We start from the raw sequence: 9,285 nt of genomic DNA on the forward strand, positions 1-9,285 counted from the left end.
ATAAACATCCACATTCATCAAAATGCACGGCAGAGGCAAGATGCTTTCTTCTGAATGGAATTTCTTTGCTCTTGTCAGTATGATTCACAACCATAATGGTTATTTGAAAGTAATCTGTCAGCTCTGTAATCCATTTCTGGATGAAAATAGTATCAATCAAAATGCTTTAGTGCGGTCATTCCACAGATCTGAAATTCACGGGCTGTGCAAACTTTTACTATATTTCATCGAAGCACAGAAATGTTATTTGAAAGATTTGCCTGAAAACTAAACAAAACAAAAACAAAAACACAACACAAATGCCAGACAGAATCAGCAAGAGAACTGTTAAGTGTTACATACAAATGAAATTTCTCTTAGGTTTTATGAGGGGAAAATCAAATTACACTATTTTCAGTGTCAAGAATGAATTTTGCTAATAACGCTACTAATGAAGATTTTGTTGAAGCTTTGTTTTACTCTCCTTCAGCTGGCCAACACAAAATGCTAGCTACCTTCTTTTCCCCTTAAGTAACCTTTGGCTTAGCTCATAGTTCAAGCAAAAGCAGCACCACTGGTGTTTGCTTGAGTTAACAACATTTGAATAGCATCTGACTTGCAACAGTGATAAGTGGCAAAATAAGTTGCTAATGGCTGCAAGACCAGAGGAAAGCCACTTGAATGGCTTTATAAATACGTAAAAATATTCAACATCTTGGACATTGAAGTATACACCAGCCTGGTAAATATTAAAGTCAAAATAAATCATCAGCTCTTTCATTGACTTCCACCAAAAATCACACATGGGGCATTAAGGGAGCCTGTAATAGGAAGACACAGCCCAGCTGAGCAGATGGTGTTGTCAGAACGCTGCTCTCTGAACACTGATTCTCTAACAGCCCTCCTTTGTGTCACAGTATCTCTGCTGTGGAGCTCATTCTAGATGGTTACTTTCTAGATCTGCTATCTTTATCTCACATGAAATTATACCAAAAATAAGAATGATCTTTCTGGTTTCCCAGAAAAGCTCTTAATGACTTCATAAAGCCTCTTTTATATTTAGCTTTTGAATTGCTACTACAAGCCCCTAATATGGTTAAGATCCTTTAAAAGCAGATTAAGGAAACCTATGGATATTTCTGTACTCGTTTTAGTTTTTACAGTGCAACAGATCAAGCGACTGAGTTAATTACTCATCTTTCTCAAGCAACTAGCTTGCCTTCAGACCTCTCTCAACTTATCATTTTTTTTTGAGGGTCATAGATTTTATTCAGTCTCTAACACGTGGAAGGTCAAACTCATTTTGTGGTATGAGGATTAGTTCTGTGTGCAGGAGAAGGGAGAACACAGAAATAGGAGGAAGGAGAGGGTCTTACTGCTGCATAAGGAGCACTAACAGTGATATCTAATTAGCATGTTGACTGGCATCCATCACTATGAAGGGACACTGCCAGCAAGACAAGGAATACAATTGAGTTCTGAACTCTTAAGCAGCTTCACATGCAACAATTAAGCTAAATGTATGAATCATTGCTGCAGTTGCACACATGCATGCATGCACTCAGTCCATTTTTAAAGGGCTTACTGAGCTGTTCTGTTCCACTAGCACCTGTCTTTTTACATGCTTGGGCATCTGGATTTCTTCTGTCATGCATTTACACACTTACAGCAGGATTTTTTCCTATGTATGTGAGCCTTATTAATTATTGGTATTTAAAGCTACTTCAGCAGGAGCCACAATATTTTACTCTTTCCTGTAGCCTGGAAAAATACACATAACCTGTTATCTGCATGGACTATCAAGCCATTTGGTTTTACCAGACATCACGTGCAATCCAGATTATTGTGCACATACTGATACATTTGTGTACTAAAGATTCCAGGAAGTAACTGAGGTGAAGGTAATAAATAGCTGCACTCACTTCCTGTATAATTAAGCAACGGTGATTTCTGCTTCAACTCAGAACAGGTTAAGACTGTAAAATAGTATCCGGTGTTTTTGGTGTTTCTCCTGAGAATTTGGTGTTTATCTCAGCATGAAAGTAGATTACTTGAGTTTCACAAACCTGAGAATGAAATGAGGCAAAGAGCTGGCAGAAGAAGTGGCAGTATCTTAAAATTTCACTGGAAGTGAATTTTGTAGAGATGAATCAAAGCATGAAATGCCTTTTATACCGCAGTATCTTATCCACAAGCAGAAGTATGGAAAAGACTAAAAATTACTAACGGCACTTTGTCATATGGTAAGGGCCATATGCCTGAATTCCCGTGGAAGCTGTTGCAGACATCTAAAACCGTAGAACTATCTAAAACTGTTAGTAGTGGTTTTATAGATAGCATAAACCAAATTAGCATTGACGTTGCTTTAACTTCTGCACCCAAACATCCAAATGACAGCCTCCTGGAAGCACTTGGCTGAGGGACTCAGCTCCCTGCCCTGCTCTGCCTTCTGCCCATGCTGCCCACCACAGCTGCATCACAGCCAGTGCATGTGGGCACTTTCTATTCTGTCTTCTGGTTGTCAAAGCAGTATGAATTAATTGTAGGGAAAACAACGGAAAGCTGAAAATGGTAAAGATGAAGTAGAAGGAAGGGCGTTAAACGCATGGAGGCAATCATGATTCAGATGTACAGGGGGAGATGTAGAAAATCCATAGGCTGTGGCTCCAGCATAACACCATCACTTCCAAACACTTTATTCATTCTTCACTCCTACCTTTGTATTTATATATTGCCACCTGGAACTGGCTTCTTCAGTTCTTATGGGCAGATTCCTTATTGACTCCAAGCCGTATGGGAAATAATCCTATGTCCTCCTTCACTTGTGCACAAGCAGCAAGTGAAAAACTCTTGCTCATCACTAGGTGAAGTCAACTGCACACAGATGAGCTGTGGTCACTGACTGCATGGTTTGTTTGTTCGTAATGGATCAAATTAGAAGGAATAAAACTTGGCAGCAGCAGATCTCACCAGGAATTGATGGATGCAAGTGGACCAATGCATATGCCCTATTACAAGGGACCCCCATTCATTTGGCTGACAACTGGCTGCTGGCACACCAGCTAGCTTGTTTCTAAACCCTAGGCACATCTCTAGCCTGGCAGGGGCATAAACTATGTAAAGTCTCCCTGGGCAAGTAAGCAAAGTTAGATTTACATGGTCCACAGAAAGTAGCTGTCTTGTCATGTTTCCTTTGCAGAGAGAGATGCTGAGTACAGGGCCATCCAGTGCTATCTTAAGAGCTGGAGGGATATTGAGCTCCTGCTGTTGACATACCCAGCAATAGCTCACAAATGAAATGCTGAATTTCAGTTCTGCTTTGATGTTCTCATCAACAGAGTTGCCACAAGTGCCAGATAATAGAAGTAACAGATAAAATTACTTTCTTGGAAGTTCCTATTATCTGAAGAACACCTCTCAAGTTTTATGCTCATAAGCTTTTGTCAAATATAAAATAATACATATTTCAGTACCCCAAATAACAGAAGTTGGCATGTGAAGTCTTCAAAATATTGGAAGGACACAAACTGGACCAAAGAAATCCATTAATGGAGCCATTTTAAATTTGGCTACAATAGTAGTAATGACTACTAGTATTTTCATACACTTAATACTGTTTAATTTTTAGAGACATGTGCCTTCCTTTCTAGTTTGAGGTCTTGTTTCTAACCAAGTTCTCAGTTATCAATTTATAAGTATCAGTGTAATTTACATAACACAGAATGGGATTATTTTGTACATCAACATGTTTTCATTCTTTGCATTTTAGTTTCAAACAATAAGTCAACTGGCAGAAATTTTGTGAGAGTTTTAAAGGTTTTCTGGATAAAGAATCTTAGATAGACAACACCTGGCTGTTCAGGGCACTGCAGTTCTAGAAGTTACCTTCATAAAACAAGAGAGTAAGTGTCAGGTGTCCTGGCTCCAAGTATCACAGCACTGAGATGATAATACAGTAAAACAGTACTTCAACAACCTATAAAAATTGATGTAGTAACAAACAAATGAAGAATAAGTTTTAATAAATGTACTCAAGAGTAACTTGTGACTATTTAAATATACCACTCCTTACTGTTTAAATATGTCTTGAAAAATCTGTATGTGTGCCACACAGCAATTCAATCAAAAGTCTGTGAGATTATGAATGTTTGCTTATACATGCATGTATAGATACTTTTTATTCTTTCTCTGCTTGGTACATCTCAGTTCTTCTATCTTTGTCATTGGACCTCTACAGACATCTGAAGATGTTCAGTGATTGCTTGTCACAGTGGAATTGCCAGGTCACAGCCTGAACCAAAGGTTGAGCACCAAATGAGAAGGCACAGCTAACCCAGGGAGCTGAGGTGCAAGCAATACACCCCTCATTTAAGGCTTAGCAGCCAAGGAGTCATTATCTCTCTGGATAGGGATTGTGCTCCTCTTGAACTGTTGCTGGTTACAGGAAGAGGTGAGACACTTTTCTTTCATTGCCTGTTATTACTCTGTAGTGCCTGTATTCCATTCAAAGGCACTTCCATCACTTTCTTTGCAGTATGCTTGGCTTGGACCAAATAAGGTCTCTTTGCTGTCTTTAAAGTTGTATGCCAGCACTGCAAGGTGCCTGTGCACAGTTCCCTAGGCAGCCATGGATCCCCTCCTATCACATAGGTTTTGGTGGCTGTTGTTCACCATTCACTTGCCCACACCACAGCAGCAAAGAGCAGAAAAATGCTCGGTTCTCATACTGTTTGAAGGATGAATGTTGAAGAGCTAGACAGCCTTGAGAGGCTGAAAATGATGAATCTAACCTCAAAGGTACCTTGGACTTGGCAAGAAAGGTGCAGGCAGCTTCAACACACATGCAACCCATCATGAAATCAGGTATGTAACCGTACTTGACTAGCTATGCAAATCAGCCTTACTTGTTTCTGCAGCCTGCAGTAAAGTGAAGCCACTGTTTTGATTGGGCATTATCAAAGTAGATTTGATTAATATGAATAGCTGAAAATTCATCAGATTGGACAGAATATGCTGCTTCAGATTACAAAAGTAATAACTTGATTTGAAAAGACAAGTGAAACTATGTCTTTCTGATGCCAGATTCAATTATCATTCCTTATGGAAGTTAAGAATTGGAATCTTCTGGCTCATAACCTAGAGGAGTCTCCCCACATACACCCTGATTTCTGAGCCTCAATATAGCATTCTTGTGAGGCGGAAACTGCCCAGAACTGAGCTCATCTCCCCTCAGGTTGCCTCCATGCAGCCTCTGGCACAAGAGAATGAGAGACATCTCTGCAAGCTGAACATACGCTTAAGGCTCGAGCCCTGTGGTAGCAAATCAGGCCTAAAGCCATCCCCACCTTCTCTCCTCCTGGCTAAGTATTTCTCAGTATGCCTCTGAGATTCACGACAGCAAGAGCCCCTCAGTTTGTAGTTGATTTTGTTTACAACTGCAAGGCATTTTGCTGGGGGAATATAGCCTAGCGATGCCTTGTTGTCCGTGCAAACTATGAATCTGCATAATAGACTTTTCCTGTTGGCAGACTTGCATAAGAACAGTCAAAACCTTTGCAGAAAGTATTAATATTCTGGGGGACACAGCCTCCAAGCACTTCTCATCAGCATGGGTCTCAAGTTTTAATTCTTTGCTGAACTAAATGTCCAGAAAGTGGGAGATTTTCAAGCTGACAATTTCAAACAGTGCAAAAGGATGACAGACAAGAAAGGAGACAATCACATTTTAAAGCACTTCTGTCTTTCTCAATCTAGAAAGCTGTTGCATTTGAGACAAGCCGGTCCAAATTAATTAAAATTACTCAGTAGAAACATATGCATTAGCAAACAGTGTTCACACATGAAATGTTTCTTACCACCCAACCACACAAAAATGTGAATGGTCTCAAAGAAGTTCAGTGTCCTGGGCTCAGTTGTGCGCTCGTACCCACCAGTGTGCAAGTCAGAGGTGCTGATCGGTCGGACATGGAGCTGAGCTCAAAGTCAGCAAGAGCTCCAAGGGGAAATGACAAAAGGGGCTTTGAAAATGTGTGGTATTTTTTTCATTAAAACATGTATTTTGGGTTGTTTGGGTTTTTTTTCTTCACTAATGCAGATTTAACTAATCTTCCCACAGGGATAAAGTGTGTGACTGCTTCAGGATTTTTCCCATTCTGTGAGTACAGATTGCGGTAGCATTATTCTGTGACAGTCATTAGAATCACCCAGAGTTGCATCATGGTGAAAAGTAACCTTTATGTACCCTGTTTATAACATCTGAATAGACACTGAAATTGTTGCTAGCTGGATGGTTTTCCTATGATCTGAGAAAAGCGTGCTAGAAAAAACAAAATGCTTTTATTTAATTCAAGTATTTCCCTTCATTATGACCCAATACTCAACAACAGCCTTAACCAATGTGTTTCTTCTTCAAGTACTGCACACTTCTCTTAAAGCACAGGCACAGTATTGACCTTCACATTGAGCTGAGGTGAGGCGCAGATCTGGCACTGCACTGAGGGAAAATAGGAAAGCCAGTTCCTAAACTATCCTTCCTGTAGAAGCTTCATAGTTTGCCAATCAGTATATATAAAAACAAGCTTTTGCAGGCATTTTATTTTTATTTTTTGGACAGGGGAAGAAATATTGGGGAGAAATAGAAATCAATCCTCAGATCTTACTTTTATCTTGCTAATGGCAATTTGGGTTATTCCAGCTGTTGATATTCTAATCCTAAGGGAATGCATCTTAATACCTCAAACAGGGGGAGGAAATATTTTTTATTAAAAAATGATAATAATAAAGGCAATGGAGCAGAGGGGGGAGGAACGACAAGGGAAGGACAGCACCCCAGGGAAGGAGCGGCTCTGGGCAATGTCCCGAGGCGCGGTGCCGTACCTACCTGCAGCTGCGGTCGGAGCGCAGGGCCGCCTCCCTCCGTACAGGCTGGCAGCCGGCCGGCGAGTGCGGGGACAGTGGGTTCGAGCCCGCCCCCGGCCGGGGGTTGTGGGTGGGCAGCGAGGGGCCCCCCTGCTCGTGATGGCTAAGCCCTGTGGGTGCCTCTGAGCAGCTGCTGCCATTTCTTTGCTTATTCTTGCCTTTTTTAGTTTCTTTGGGTATGCTATTTTTTTTTATTTTTTTTTTTTCAGTGGGCTTTGAGTTGACTGCACTGTAGAGAGAAGCGATGAAGGATGTCTGCTGAACAAAAATCAGGGGTGGCACTTCCCAATGCACTTCTTTTGTCATGTCCCTGAAGGAAAGCTCACGTAAAACTGATTGCCTTGTCTTCCTGATTGCAATAGTTGCATCCCAGCTACCTTCGCCAGAAACTTCCACACTGTCCCGGTGTTCTGGATGTTCTTGGGTAACATTGTTCAAGTTGGTCTGCAGAGGTTGAAAGGAAAATGTTACTTTTAGCACTGTTTTTCTTCCTGACCTTTTCCCTTGGGAACTGTCTGCGTCTTGCAGGTGTGTGAAATTATCACTTTCTTTGAGGTAATGCTGTTCCATACAACACAAGACGAAGAAAGCCACTTGGGGTAATGCTGTTCCCACACTAGGCTGTGTTAAGGGAAGTAATGTCCAACAGGTTAATATCTACTGTCAGAAGGCACTGCCTGCAGTTAAGATATAAGGAAAAGCAAGAAAAATTCCTTCCTGACAGGGTCAGTGTTACCAGTACCAAAATATAGAATTGCTGGTTCAAGATGTGGAGGAGAAAGATGACAACAAGAGGAATGCCCCTTTCCCTGGAGATACTCAAGATCTGACTGGAGCATGCTCTGAGCACCTCGATGGAACCATAGGTGTCCCTGTTCATTGCAGAGGAGTTGGGCTAGATGGCCTTTAAGGGTTCCTTCCAACTCAGTTCTATGAACTGCTCTTTCATCCACTGGCACTGCATTTCTTTTTGATGTTGACAATTGAGGAAAGCCAATTCTGAGGACCAGTCCATCAGTTTCTAGCAGTAAGGACCCAAGGTTTTGTTTCCTTCCTCTGGCATGTGCTGGCCTCATGGCAGAAGGAGGCATGTGTCCTTTGCTTTGTATTTATCTGTAAAATGATTACCCCTGCCTTCTTATAGGAGGCTGCTCGGATGCTCCACAGCTGTGGCACTGGAAACTCGCCCTAAGCTATAGAAAGGTCTGAGGTCCAGAAGGAAAAGCACATCTCTGAAAAACTGGAGCATATTTCCTTGCTGTCTTGCACCTTTCTGTTGCTGTTGTTGCCTAAAATCCTTATTTTTTACTGCATCTGTGGGCAGGAGAAATTAGAAACATGAAATCCCATATTCCTTCTAAATGCTGAATGCTGGTCTGGTCAGGAATATATGCTGAGCGTCCTTGTTTTGGGATGCTTCCCCTCACATCTCTTGTTTGAATACAGTCAAACTGCAGCATGTATAGTGCTTACCCTTCATTCATCAGTCAGGCATAAAGCTTGAAACCCAGTGGAAAAAAGTCCCCAATTTCTTGTTTTGCAGAACAGCTGCAAGTAGAATCAGCAGGTTTGGTCTCACGTGACATTTCATAGCGTTAGAACTGAGAAAACAGCTTTAAAGACTATTCTATTACCAACTGGCATAGAAACAATGCTGATGCTTGTTTATTATTCCCATTAGTACACTGAGCACAGATTATATCTAATGGAAAGTATCAGATTCTGAAAATTCTTGGGATTTTAACATCTATTTCAAGTTCCCACTATCTGCAGGTCATAATTTAAATGGGATGGGAAATGATCTGTCTGAAAACTCAAAGCAGCAGCAGCATTGTTTTGCCTATTACCATTCACAGTCCTCAAACGGAAAAATATGAAAAGTAATCCACTTATAAGAAAGCCAGAAAACAGCACCTGCCTGGATTTGAAGTATTCGAGCCATCGAGGTAGTTGAGAAGCATTTAAAAACCCTGTGCAGGTTGCATTCTTCTCTCCACAGAAGAATATAGATGGCTGTCATGGGACTTCAGGTCACCTGGGACAGCAGCTGGGCCATGAGCAATTGCAGTACTTTCTGTTGCAGAAATGCAGATAAATGACAGCATTAAAAAATGGATTTGGTTCCCCTGGCCTGAAATCTTAGTAAAATCTGTTAATGTAAAGCTAAGGCTTATGTTGTTTAGTCTAACCCTGGATTATGAGGGTTCTACTGAGTGCCTCTGGCTCCCCTTTCCTGCCCCGTCCCATTGCAGCAATGGGACCTCAGAGGCACCAAATCTGTCACCTGCCCTTGGGGCTGTCCCTGGAGCAAGACGGCTCAATTATTAACCCCAAGCTCGAGTCCTTGAATAGAGCCATTCATCAGCCGGGGAAATCAGCTGACTCCAT

The 9,285-nt window shown here is 41.4% G+C and overlaps 1 protein-coding gene across 2 annotated transcripts in view; it reads right to left on the reverse strand.

The window, feature by feature from the left end:
* The window catches only part of LOC107316069 (gamma-aminobutyric acid receptor subunit pi-like), a 42,152-nt gene extending 35,177 nt beyond the window's left edge, over window positions 1–6,975 (reverse strand). For both annotated transcript variants that reach the window (XM_032445353.2, XM_085554585.1), the window contains exon 1: window positions 6,860–6,975. The gene's annotated coding sequence lies outside the window, so the exon portion shown is untranslated. The remainder of the gene's footprint in view (window positions 1–6,859) is intronic.
* Between the last annotated feature and the right edge of the window lie 2,310 nt (window positions 6,976–9,285).

The sequence above is a fragment of the Coturnix japonica genome, chromosome 8 (assembly GCF_054131305.1).
Source record: "Coturnix japonica strain WE chromosome 8, WE-NBRP24, whole genome shotgun sequence".
NCBI lineage: Eukaryota > Metazoa > Chordata > Aves > Galliformes > Phasianidae > Coturnix > Coturnix japonica.